This window comes from Lissotriton vulgaris, chromosome 5 (genome assembly GCF_964263255.1).
Source record: "Lissotriton vulgaris chromosome 5, aLisVul1.2, whole genome shotgun sequence".
In the NCBI taxonomy this organism is placed as follows: domain Eukaryota; kingdom Metazoa; phylum Chordata; class Amphibia; order Caudata; family Salamandridae; genus Lissotriton; species Lissotriton vulgaris.
The window spans coordinates 1,202,670,514-1,202,683,029 of record NC_141693.1 but is presented as its reverse complement, the minus strand read 5'-3'; positions in this window follow the sequence as shown (position 1 = coordinate 1,202,683,029).

Here is a 12,516-nt window from a genome sequence, read left to right as displayed (position 1 = left end):
TATGGCCTGTTTAGGGTTTAGCCTACGGGTGACTTATGTGCATTACAAAGGAAGGTTTTGGCCTGGCAAAATGTTTATTTCGCTAGGTCGAAGTGGCCTTTTAAAACTGCACACACAGGCTGCAATGGTAGGACAGAGACATGCTAAAAGGGTTACTTAAGTGGGTGACAAAATTAATGTTGATGGCCCACTAGTAGCATTTAGTTTGCAGGCCCTGGGTACGTGTAGTACCACTTTAATAGGAACTTATAAGTTAATTAAATGAGCTAATTAAGTGTAAGCCATTTTTACCATGTTTAAAGGAGAGAGTATAAGCACTTTAGCACTGGTTAGCAGTGATAATGTGAGCAGAGTCCTAACAGCCAACAAAAACGGATTCAGAAAATAGGCAGCTTGAAGCAAAAAGTTTGGGGATGACCCTGAAGAAAGGGCCAAGTTCAACTATATGCATGTCACACATCAGGCCTGCTTACCAGGGTGACATGTCTTGTTGTGGGACACCCTGCTATCAGCTTGATGAGTTAGACATTTAAAGGCCATAGGTGCTATTGTCAACAGATTACTAAATCAGCCACTTCCATAGCTTATTACATGATAGATATGTACACTTTATTATATTATTTTTACAATATAAAACATGTGAAAATGTAAAAGTTCATGCATTACTGTTCAATATAGGTTTACTGGTGGTCTAAAACATTCGGGTATATTTATCAATCACAGCACAAAGTCGCAGAATATGTGAGAAAAATGTGTTACGCCTGGCCGACTATCTATTGCATAACTATCACTTTTTACATTGCGCTCTTGCAGACATGACGCATGCCAAGATTATAAAATGTAAATGAGCAAACAGCATGAAGCATGCCAAGACATGTGCTTGGAAATATTTCACTGATGCAGTAACAAAACAGGGTTGAGAAAGTGCACGTTTTGCAGTATGAAGCACATAATTATTTCCTGCTCATGTCAGACAAACTCGTCCCATACGAGCGAGTGGTCCTTGTCCCTCCAGGCTGACCTGATCCCCTCATACTTATGAAATACACTGAATTGTGCAAATCAGTCGCAGTTTATTATATCTCATATAAGACATGGTTTATCATAAATATATTGCTTGCCATTGTAACCATAACCATAATTGGACAATATTTACATAGTCATTGTCCCCGCTATTACTTAGCCAGCATGACTTGTTTCAGCTCTGTGTGATGGCTTCTTAGCAAGTGTCTAGGGTTTGTGACTTCTAGACTTCTCTTGCTACCGTGACATGTGAGGGTGGCCGTCAGGTCTGCCCGGGCTGCAAGTGCCATGTCTACCTGAAACTGACCCTGGCTGACCAATCACCTGGTCCTAGTGCCCCTGCATACAGCATCCCCAGGACACTGAGCAATCACCTGCTCCAAGTGCCTTTGATGTGAGGCATCAAAAGGACACTGAGTCACTCTTTCTACTGGGCTAATGATCTTTTTAGGTTTCGCCTGGCGTCCGCTGCGCAGCAGCGCTCGCGCAGGCGAAAACTTTTGAGAAGACTATGGTGCCTTTGTCACGCCTCTCACTTCCATTGGCAAGCTCCATAAATGGAGGCTAGCCATTGGAAGTGAGATCTGTCGGTCATGGTCCGAGGAGATTCGTGGGCGTTCCGGCAATGTTTTTCTCATCCTGCCCCTTTTCTCACTTCATGCGGCTGTGGGCGTGGTTTTTTTTTTCTCCCGTGATGTTTTTGTCTTTTTGGAAGTGCCTTTAGCCGGAGTGGTCGGCGAGATTTACGTAAGCAGCATTTTGTTTATAATTTGGCTCCGTGTTGTGAATGTTTGTGTTTGCACAGTATGCTTGTAACAGATATTTTTTTTATTTGAGATTTATTTTGGCTCGTCTTTTACTCCTCTCGTCTCGTGTATCCCGTCTTATGTTGTCTCCCCTTTGTCTGTCTCGTTGCTGTGTTTGTGCGTGTATCCTGTCTCGTCTATCCGGTCTCATGTTGTCTGTTTGCCTGTTAACCCGACCCCCCTCCCGCTGTCCATAAGCCCGTTCACCCGCCCCCCCTGCCGCTGTCCGTGAGCCCGTTCACCCGCCCCTTCCCGCAGTCCGTGGGCCCGTCCTACCCCAATGAAAAGGTAGCAAATGCGTCCACTTCGCATTGAAGCGGGAAGCAGGGAAGAAAGGGAGTTGTTTGACTTGGTGTCTGTTGTGGCAGCTGCTGGCTACCATCAGCCCGCAGAGCTGCAGTTGCAAGCGTGAGACTCGTTGACAAAGGGGCACTGGGCCTCTCTTCCGGTGGTCCTCGCTTGGTACAGTGATGGTGCTCACAAGATGCTCAGACGCAATAGCATCTTTCTGCCTGGCTGGTCTCCCTCCCTCGCCGAGCAGTGCCTAGATTCCGTTCGGCACGGCTGATTAGCTGACCACCAGCCAATACGAAGGGGCTCCTGCAAATAGTATCCAATAGCGCACGGTTCAGGAAGGGTGCACATCAGAGCAGCCGAGCACACCAGCAGGGGCTTATTTATGCCAGGACCCGTGGGCATGAGGGGTCAACTTCACCTCTATTAGTGCCAATGTTTTATTACAAATGTATGTGAGGGGGCCCATTTTCTTCCTTAAACTAGTGCCCATGAAGCTCTTTCTACATCACTGCCCACACACCCTTGTTGACAGTCTTCCAGCCTTTCTTTCCATTTCATGGATTGCCACTTCCGGAAGCCCCACCGTCCATGATGCCTCCATCAAGCCAGGTGCCCGGGTAGAACAGTGACCCTGCAGACAGAGGCTCCAGGGTCAAGTGCCACCTGACCACATGGCCCAGTCTCAATCCGTGTACACAGACCACCAGGATCTGACTGGCCCGATTGGCTGGTCTGACAGATCAGTATAAGGGCCGTTTTTTTTCTTTTTTTTAGAAGTTTGTAGGCCTATTTATGGCGTGATGGGTACGTTTTTAGCGATGATCCCCTGCTATTACAACACAAATTGGCCACAGACAACACAGATGCATGCATGGAGCCTCCCATACTTTTTTAATGAACAGCCCAGCATTGCTTTCCTTCAATTTGTGATTTTGTGTACACACTTCTTGTATTCTTTCCATGAGACAGTTGAAAGCATTTAAAGTGATTTTCAGTCCATAGAATAGACTGCACTTTTTTGTAATGTTCAGGTTAGCACTGTTGTGGTTCTGCTACAGTAGTTTGTAAACAGAGGTTGTACATTTTGTATATTGCCTATTCCTTCTGCATTTTCATTTGTTATACTTTTTAGGTTTTGCCTGGCGCGTGTGTGTGTGGGGGGCTGTGGGTGTGTGTGTGTGGCTCTGGGTGTGTGTGTGTGGCTCTGGGTGGGTGTGTGTGTGTGTGGGGCTCTGGGTGTGTGTGTGGGGGGGGCTCTGGGTGTGTGTGTGGGGGGGGCTCTGGGTGTGTGTGGGGCTCTGGGTGTGTGTGTGGCTCTGGGTGTGTGTGTGTGTGTGTGTGTCTCTGGGTGTGTGTGTGGTAGTAATTGCTGTCTGCTGAGCTCGTCCGTAGGGTACAATAAGTCTCACATTGCGAGAGAATAAGCTAATGGCAATGTAAATGACAAAACCAACACATAAATACAAATTTTGTCATTTACAATGCCAATAGCTCTAACTTTTCCAAAGGCGAAACCATTGCATTATAAATGCTTGTTTGTAATTGCCTTTGCGTGCTGTCTCCACTACCCCGTCTACCAATTCCTTTGCAGGTGCGACGCCCACATTCTGGTGTGAGTGGAAGGGCTTTCATGCGCAGAGAATAATTGTGCTGGCACCGCCATCTTCTCAGCCCCGCCTCCATCTTCTTCTCACCTGCCACCATCTTCTCTGCCCTTCCCTTCTGACGGAAAATGCCGGTCTGGCAACAAGTTGCACTCCAGAGGCTTCGCAATTCCACCCCTCCCGTAGGCTGTTGCTCTTTGCTGCCCTGTGTTGTGGCCACATTTCCATGCTGATGGCCCTGTGGGGTCTGACCTCGCTACCCCACGCTGGTACCTCTCCTTGTCTGTCTCAGTCAGTATCACTTGGGTGGCCGCCCTATTCTCCTGCGGAGTCTCTTGTTTTGCGGCATTAACGGCAATAGTGGCAACCTCCCGCACTCTATTTGCTGCCCCGCTTGCCTGGCGTGGTTCCTCATCCACAGAAGGCAGCCTACTGTGCATGGCTGCCACATAAAGGGGTACGCAATAACTTCCTCCCACCTGGCAAGGCCTTTCCCTTGTCAGGTGTTTTCTCCTCATCCAGCTCCGGGCTTCACCAAGATGAGCCAGCTTCCGGTCTGGTGCCTTGAAGACCCAGGACCCCTGCCTCTCAGACCCCTTCGGGGGTGGCCATACGTTGCCATTGGCTGCCAAGCCCCACTCCTGGGCCTCCTACCTCGGGATTACTGCTGATTTCTTCCTCCTGGAACAGCCCATGCCATGCCTTCTTTCCAATCGCACTACCTGGTGCTCGGCGGATCCTAATTGACCAAAGTTGTTTCTTTCCTGTACAGAGGTCACTTGTGTTGTAGGGTTCCGTGCACTTGCTTAAGACCTGCTTTCCCTTTTCCACGTCCCTTCTTCCGCACTCCCGGCCCGCGGGGGAAGTAAGGTCGACCGGCCAGTCTTCCCCCGGGGATTTTGCGCAATTAGGCGGAAGGACAAGATGTCTTGGGGTCAAGGGGTTGGGGTGGGGTTAGGGCAAGGGCATATAAGGTGCAGGAGAAGAGGTTTCTTCCTCTTCCTGCACCCAGCACCATTGAGGAAGGGTCTTTAGTAAATTTTGGAGTAGCGTAGACAAAGGGGTGTAGGGTAGTTTGGCCTGGGGTTTTTTGGTTAGGCCCAATCCGCCGATTGGGGCAGGCAGGACTGCGCCAATTTGTTTTCTTTTCTACGTGGCAGGTAGCGGTAGTAGGAAGCCACCCCCCCCCCCCACACTATACTGGAGTTTCCGGGATCTCCGTGCCCGATTCGGAGGCCAGTCGGGCTTTTTATTGAGGGTGCCAGGCCAGGCAGGTAGGGCAAACCTCCTGTGGCCTGGTGTCCTTGATCAGGCATGGGTCAGGATGGCCCGCAGACCAAGGTCCGCATCTTCTGGAGTCACCACTGCGGTAGTGGCATGCCAGAACGAGCCACCACCGACGAGAAGGTACGTACGGCAGGGGGTGGGGGCTGATTAAAAGTGAAATGCGTTTTTTTAGGTGCTAAGGAGTTTTACGGCGCTCTAGAAGGAATACACTATAAGTACAATCCACCGTCAATTTCACGCGTGCGGGTGCCTGCAGATATGGTGAAGATAGCAGCTCACTTCCCACCACCCAATCAGCCAATTAGGTACAATTTACAAACGATACAATACTGCAGCACTCCACATATCACAATATTTTGAGTCTCTTAATTCAGGAATCCAATAATATCAAAACAGTCCCAAGGCTCTTCCAAAACTTCTTCTTTTGTTTTCTAATCCCATGCCAACGCATTTCGCAGAGTTTATACAGAACCCAACGGCTTCATTAGGGCTGGAAATAATACAAAGAACGTTTTTTTACAATCCCTATTTCCATTGATATGAAAACTTATTTACAGAGCCTTACAAGACCCCAAAATAACAACCGTGTGCTCGATAGAAACCTCTCCATCGTGGTATATAACACGCTCATTGTACACATTTTAACACCTACACCGTGTTTTTCCTACATGTTACAATTACAAAGAATCAGACAGAAAAAAATGTTTTTCATCAAACAGTTGTGCCACATATCAAACGGTGTCGAAATCATTTCATGCGTTTGAAAAGTGAGGAAAATGGTTGATTCCAGCTGAGGGCCGTATAGGGACAATGGCCCTAAATGGTGGGTGGAAGAAAGCCTGCTGGTAGGTGGGTGTGGGGGAGGGGCCCGTGAGGGACACAGACAGCCAGCGCAACAGCGGCACCTACGGTGGGGGAAAGGAGCCTGGGGCAAAACAGTTGGTGGGGGCAAGTGTGCAGATGAACAAAAATGAAGGGCAAGATGGGAAGGATGACAAAGGAGAGGTCAAACATCACAAAAGCTGCTATACATGGGTTTGGCCATGCCATTGGGGTCTCACTTGTTGGAAAAAACTAGGAACAGGATTTGCAAGCATGAATACGTAGACATATTTAAATTGTCACATTGTGAGATTCAGGCCAAGGAAGGACCGAAGGAAGAAGTGTAGGAACTGATGAGATGGCCCAGGTGCCAGTTAATATGAAAAACGTACTTATGCCAGCATCTATTGCGAGAAGCATCTAGACTGGGCCAAAGTGTTACTGAAACACATGGATATCATCCAAAAAGCACAGATGCATTTCGGGGGGTTTGCATGTTTACGCTATGATGAGAAATTTAGGGCTCGAATTAGTGTCAATCCTGACAAGACATGGGGGGAGGTGTACCATGAATTGTGGATGTAGTAGATGTCCTCCACGCAGTCGCCAGCATCCACACACACAACCAGTGGCCTGCCGGTGATGTATCGGTCCTTTCCAGCGTGTCCCGCCCATGCAGAGGCGGGAGGCAGTAGCGTTCACACGGGGACTACAGGTCCACCATCTAGGCAAGGGGGGGCGCCACAGGAGCCTGTTGGAATTTCAACAAGGGCTTCTACACCAGACACCCCTGCAAATTTAAGCTGGAATGCTCAAAATGTGGGGGATGACACCCGCTCATGCAGTGTTTCACTTTGGCCATCCAATTGGTGAAGTGGCGGGCCACAAAGGGCAGAGCGTAGTTTGGGCTGAAGCGCTCATCCCGCAGTTAGGGTTGAGGCCATGGGCCCGTGGCTCTCGATGTACCCAGATAGAGAGGTCGCATTGCGGATTCAATGGGGTTTTACAGAAGGTTTTCGGGTGGGTTAGCAAGGCCCCTGGGAATGGAGGTGGTAGGAGAATTTGAAGTCAGCCAGGGAATTGCCGGAAGTTGTTGCAAAAAAAATTAAAAAAGAAGTGGAGGAAGGCAGGATTGTGGGCCCCTTACAGAACTGGCCCATGGAAGAGCTGATTATATCACCCCTGGGGGTGGTCCCTAAGAAAGTGCCAGGAGAATATAGGTTGATTCATCATCCCTCTTAGCCTGAAGGGAGGTCCGTTAATGACTTTATTGAGGTGGAGGATTCGAGGGTGCTGTATGCTTCAGTGGACAATGTGATCCACCTAGTGCGTTTGTGTGGGTGGGGCGGAATAGGCAAAATGTGATATGAAGTCAGCCTTTCGCCTCCTACCTAAACACCCCACAGATTTCTCGTTGCTGGTGATGCAGTTTGAGGGGGCCATTTTTGCTGACAAGGTCGTGCCATGGGCTGCACGAACGCTTGTGCGCTGTTTGAGGCATTCAGCACATTCCTGCAGTGGGCATTCATGAAGAGTAGTGGTCATCGGGGAGTGTCCCATTACCTGGATTATTTTTTATTCATCGGAAAGGGACAGTCTGGTGAGTGCGGGAGGGCGCTTTAGCAGTTTCAGTCTTTGGCACAAGATTTTAGGGTCCCCCTTGCACCAGAATAAAACAGCTGGGCCCAGCTGCAGATTGACGTTCCTGGGCATTGAGTTGGATTCCATCCAGTGGGCGGCCAGGCTGCCCGAGGGAAAGATGACAGAAATGCAGGCCGTCCTGCTGCACATGATAGGGGAGAAAAAGATTGACTTGCGGCGAGTGCAACAACTCATGGGGTTTCTGAATTTTGCTTGTCGGATGGTGAGAGCGGGGAGAAAATGTTGCCGCTGCCTCGGCATGGCCATGTCTGGGGCAGTACTACCACATCATAGAGTCAGGATTTCCTTGGGAGTCAGGGTGGACCTGAGGGTGTGGCAGACGTTTCTGACGGACTTTAATGGGATGATCAAACGGTAGATGGAGGACTTGCACAGCGGTACTTCAAATTATAATCAACAATAAACTTTTGTAGCGTGCGAGCAGGGTTGGACGCTGTCTGTGCCTCACAGCGAGACTCTAAACTAATACACAGCTCCTCCCTTTGGAAGGAGACACCCTGTTGCACAGCTTTGTAATTCGGACGTGTAAGTCTTTCTGATTAATCATCAAAATTAATTCCTCCTCATGTTGTAGTGTTTTACATAAACATCGTGGCACTTTCTGATTGACTTGGAATGATGGTCACAAATGTAGTGATGTGAAATGATGTGTGTACAGCAATTATCTTCGACATACACAGTGATATGTTGATATGTTCCTTTTTTTGTAGAGTTGTCCCCTGAGGAAGGGCTTTCTAACTAGCCCGAAATGCATTGGGGAAGGAATGATACTGGATTATGTTGATGTTGGAGACACAACCTGAAATTTATGTTTTGTGGAAACTTTGATGAAAAATTAAATGCTTTTTGGAACCCCAACATGAGGAGGAATTAATTTTGATGATTAATCAGAAAGACTTACACGTCCGAATTACAAAGCTGTGCAACAGGGTGTCTCCTTCCAAAGGGAGGAGCTGTGTATTAGGACTTTAATGGGATGCCATTGGACTTTGTGGATGATAGGTCGATCTGGCAGGTGCAAAATGTCTCTGATGCCGCAGGGGCTTCAGGTATCGTGTGTTTTAGATGGGAGGTGGTGCGCAGAGCAATTGCCAAGTCATTGGTTGCAACAGTTGAGCAGTGTGGCTTTCTTGGATTTTTTTCCCCTTGTTAGTGGCATTGGCCGTGTGGGGCCCTGAGTTTGGGAATAGGTCAGTGTTGTCCATGTAAGGCAACATGAATATTGGGGAACTACTGTACAATCTGAAAGTGAAGGATTTGAGGGTCTTGCGACAGCTGCATAGTTTTATGCCGCAATGCCTGCGACTAAATGTAATATTCCACGAAAAACACGTTCCAGGTGCAATGAATGACATTGCAGATGCATTGTCTCATTCGCAGTGGCAGCGTTTCAGACATTTGGCTCCGGGAGCTGATACTTGCAAGACAGAGCTGCCGGACGGCATCTGGGCCTGGGGGGAGTGAGAGTGATAGGCCTGGTAGAGAAGTTCATAGCGGAGTCTACAAGGCGCAGCTACAAGCTGGCTTGGGCTAAATTCGGATCATTTATGGGATGGACCATTGAGGCATGGGACATGTTGCAACAGAATACTGAACAGGGAGTGATACTATTTGTTCTAAGTTAAATTGATAAAGGTTTGTCTCTAGATACGATTGCGGGTAAGTTGGCAGGGATTTCGTTTTACAGCAAATTGTACATAGGTTTTGATCCCGCAAAGGATGAGTTATTGAGTAAGATGTTGAGAGGTTGGGGAGGGGAGTGGGTTGAAGGCATGGGGTGCACCTAGGGAGGAGATTTTGATTTGTTGTTGAGTTTGCTGGCAGAGTTGCCCAGTTGTTGTTATGATGAATACAAGGTTTCAGGATTCCATTTATGCATAGTGTGGATGTTTTTTGGGGCATTTAGGGTTTCAGAGTTGTTGGGAATAAAAGGGAGGGCAGGGAGGACTTATGAGAAGGTAAGAGTGGATGGGGCAAGTCTGGCGATCTGGCTGGGACATTAAAAAACGGATCAGGCAGGGATAGGTAAGTGGGTATGGTTGAGCGAAAGTGGCTGTTTGGGGGCATGCCCAGTGCATGAATGGCGTGTTTTCGGGGAGCATCGGGTGAGATTTTTTGTCATGCATCTAAGGAGAGGTTGACGGCTGTTTCAGTTGTTGGCAATACTGAGGATTGCATTGAGGCGCCTCGGTAGGGACCCTGCTAGATGTGGAACGCATTCCTTTCTCATTGGCGCAGCGACAGGAGCAGCGCGATTTTGGTTGTCCTGGGACAGGATACGTTAGATTGGGCGTTGGAGGTCCAGGTGTTGTGAGCGTTATGTGCGCAAATAAGTAAGGGTTGGCTGTGGGGGGGAGACAGCTGGGCTAAGGAAGTTAGAGACACTGTATTTTCATGCACTAACATCTGTTTACTTATCGCAGGTTGATTGGGGTCCCGGGAGCCAAGACGGTTACCTGGGTTGTTGGACATTCTTTTGTGCATTGGGCAGCCAAGTATGCAGATCGGCAGATCTACGGTCATAACGTGGGTCTGTGGTGCAGCCATCATGAGGTGCATTGGTGAGGTAAAGGAAGGATGCGTTGGGGGACGTTGCTGTCCTGGCAGAGGAAAATTATATCTCAAAGAGGCTGTCCGATATGTTGGTCCTGCACCTGAGCTAACATTACTTGATTAGGTTGTCAAGTATTGCACTTTTACAACAGATGCAAAGGGACTTGGAAGTCATGAAGAGTAGCTTGTCGGGCACATGCATTGTTTGGACTGAATTTGTGCAGCGTAAAGTTTGGAGAGGGGCTCTGAAGCCGGCCGCAGTTGAGAAAGCTCACAGGAAGCTAAACAGGGCAATGAGAGTTTTTTTCAGCAGGAGAGGCATCACAGTGATTGCACATGTGGGGTTACGGCTTGAAGAGCCCTTGCTGTTTAGGGATGATAGAGTGAACATTTGGCGGTTGGGCAACACTGCTTATATGATAGAGATGAGGTACGTCATTGGTAAGCTGTGGAATGAATCCATTTGGTGTCGCCGGGAGGACAGGGAGTAGGGGCGAAAGGTGTACTAGGAGCAAAGGGGGGCAGGTAACCGTACTACGAGGGATCCCTGGTTGGCAGTACTTTGGAAGGGTGGGCAGTCAATGACGGGCAAACCCCCCCTCCGGGGAGGGGGATACAGGTGCATGATGGGGGTGGGGCATGCAAGTGTGTGAGGGCTGGAGATACTGGAGAGGATGTTAAAAGATAAGTGAGGAACTGAATGGAAAGTTCGAGAAGGTCGTAGAGTGAAACAGGAAGAGAGTAACAGGAGTGTGGGAAAATGGATGGTCGATGAAAGGTTTGAGGTTGGGGATTGTTAAGTTTAATGATGTTTTTGGTTAAAGTATTGTGTTTTGGCAATCATGGCCTTTTATGCCTCAAGTACAGCGTGGAGTGTATTTACTGTGCAATGGGCGAGTCATAGCATGCCACCCAATCGCTGGCGTGCATTTTCACTGGCTTTTCCTCCCACTCCTTCTGGCCTCTGCCCTCTGTAGATGTTCTTCGCCGGACCTTACGTGGTATGTCTTTGCCTTACCAGTCCGTGGCAGGCAATGATGTTTGTGAGGCACAAGCTGCTGTCGCACACGTGCTCTTGAATGAGCCAGTTGGAAAGAGAGGCAATACGTCGAGTGCATGCGTGGTGTCATGCCTTGTAATGTACTGGTTTTGTAGTCATAAAGGTGAACTATTAGCAAGAAGATCTAATATGAGTGCAACGCTTAACCTGTACATTTTGCTGAAAGGTATTATCTGATATCAAACAATATACTGTGACTGCCACTCTGTTCATCTTTCCTCGAAGTTACCTACTCCTCTCAAGTGTTGCTAGAGGAGGAGCTTGTGTGATGAATCTCCACCTCTATCTTGCTAAGCCCCAAACAAGGCAGGACAGAGCAGGTCAGAGGACTCTGCCCACTATAATAGGAATTTTGAGGACAAGCACGAGGAAGAGAAAGACAGGAAACCTTAACAAAATGAGAAGGCAGGGTTCTACAAGAGTCGGACAAAGGGGCTGGGAGTGTCTGGTAGTGGATTAAAGAGGATTGAGGTTGATTCATGACGACGCATCATCGCTGTTCGGTGCAGGGGCATTCAGTTACACTGGCCACGGACTTCTCAGCAGAGCTTGGGGCACTGGCACCCATTCTTTCATAAATTCAGCATATATCGAGTTGATCCAGTGACTTAAATGCACAGATATCAATACTTACCTGGTGTGTGTACTTATATCATTAGACCAGTATCCTGTCATCATGGTGACCCTCACAGGTGACCGGCAGCGCTCTACATTTCCACCTTATATTACATTACATGAGCAAATGTTACCACCGTGCTACCACCTTCAGTCTGAGTTGTGTGAACTATCCTGGACGTCCAAGAGAAAAGCTGTGACGTCCAGCCGTTCCTTTCTTTCGTCTCTTCCTATAATTTCCTGTTGACGAGAATAAGTTTAGGATTTCTGTTTGTTCTTGGCTTACAAACCCCTACTAGTAAATGATTGGTGGAATTTCATCGGAGCCCGCACTCAGACCTCCACAAGGATCCTGTCGTGTCACAGCTGAGCAGGGATGCTGTTGCTGGTGGTCTTGTAAGTGATGCAACTGGTCTAAAAGAGAATGAGCGCTCTGAAGGGGAGTCAGTGTAGACCCCTCAGGGTTGGGTTAACATGTTGGGAGACTGTAGGGGATGGAATTGCCATTCACAAGATGCTAGGTTATTCTTCTGAGGTTGCTTTCAGAGAGGAAATGTGTATCTTTCATCATGAGTGTGAGCTGGTACCACGTCCAGGGTGAAATCCAAATGATGTTGCTGAGAATCTCAGCTAGAGTAAAAAGCTGTGCAAATTCGTTTCACTGGTGCTACAGAACAATATTGAGGAGTGTAACGACCGGATTTTCGGACCAGATAGAATCAGCTCACCAAGACACCACCAACCCAGCCGAAACGTAACCACTTCCCTCCTCAGGACCCATCTATCC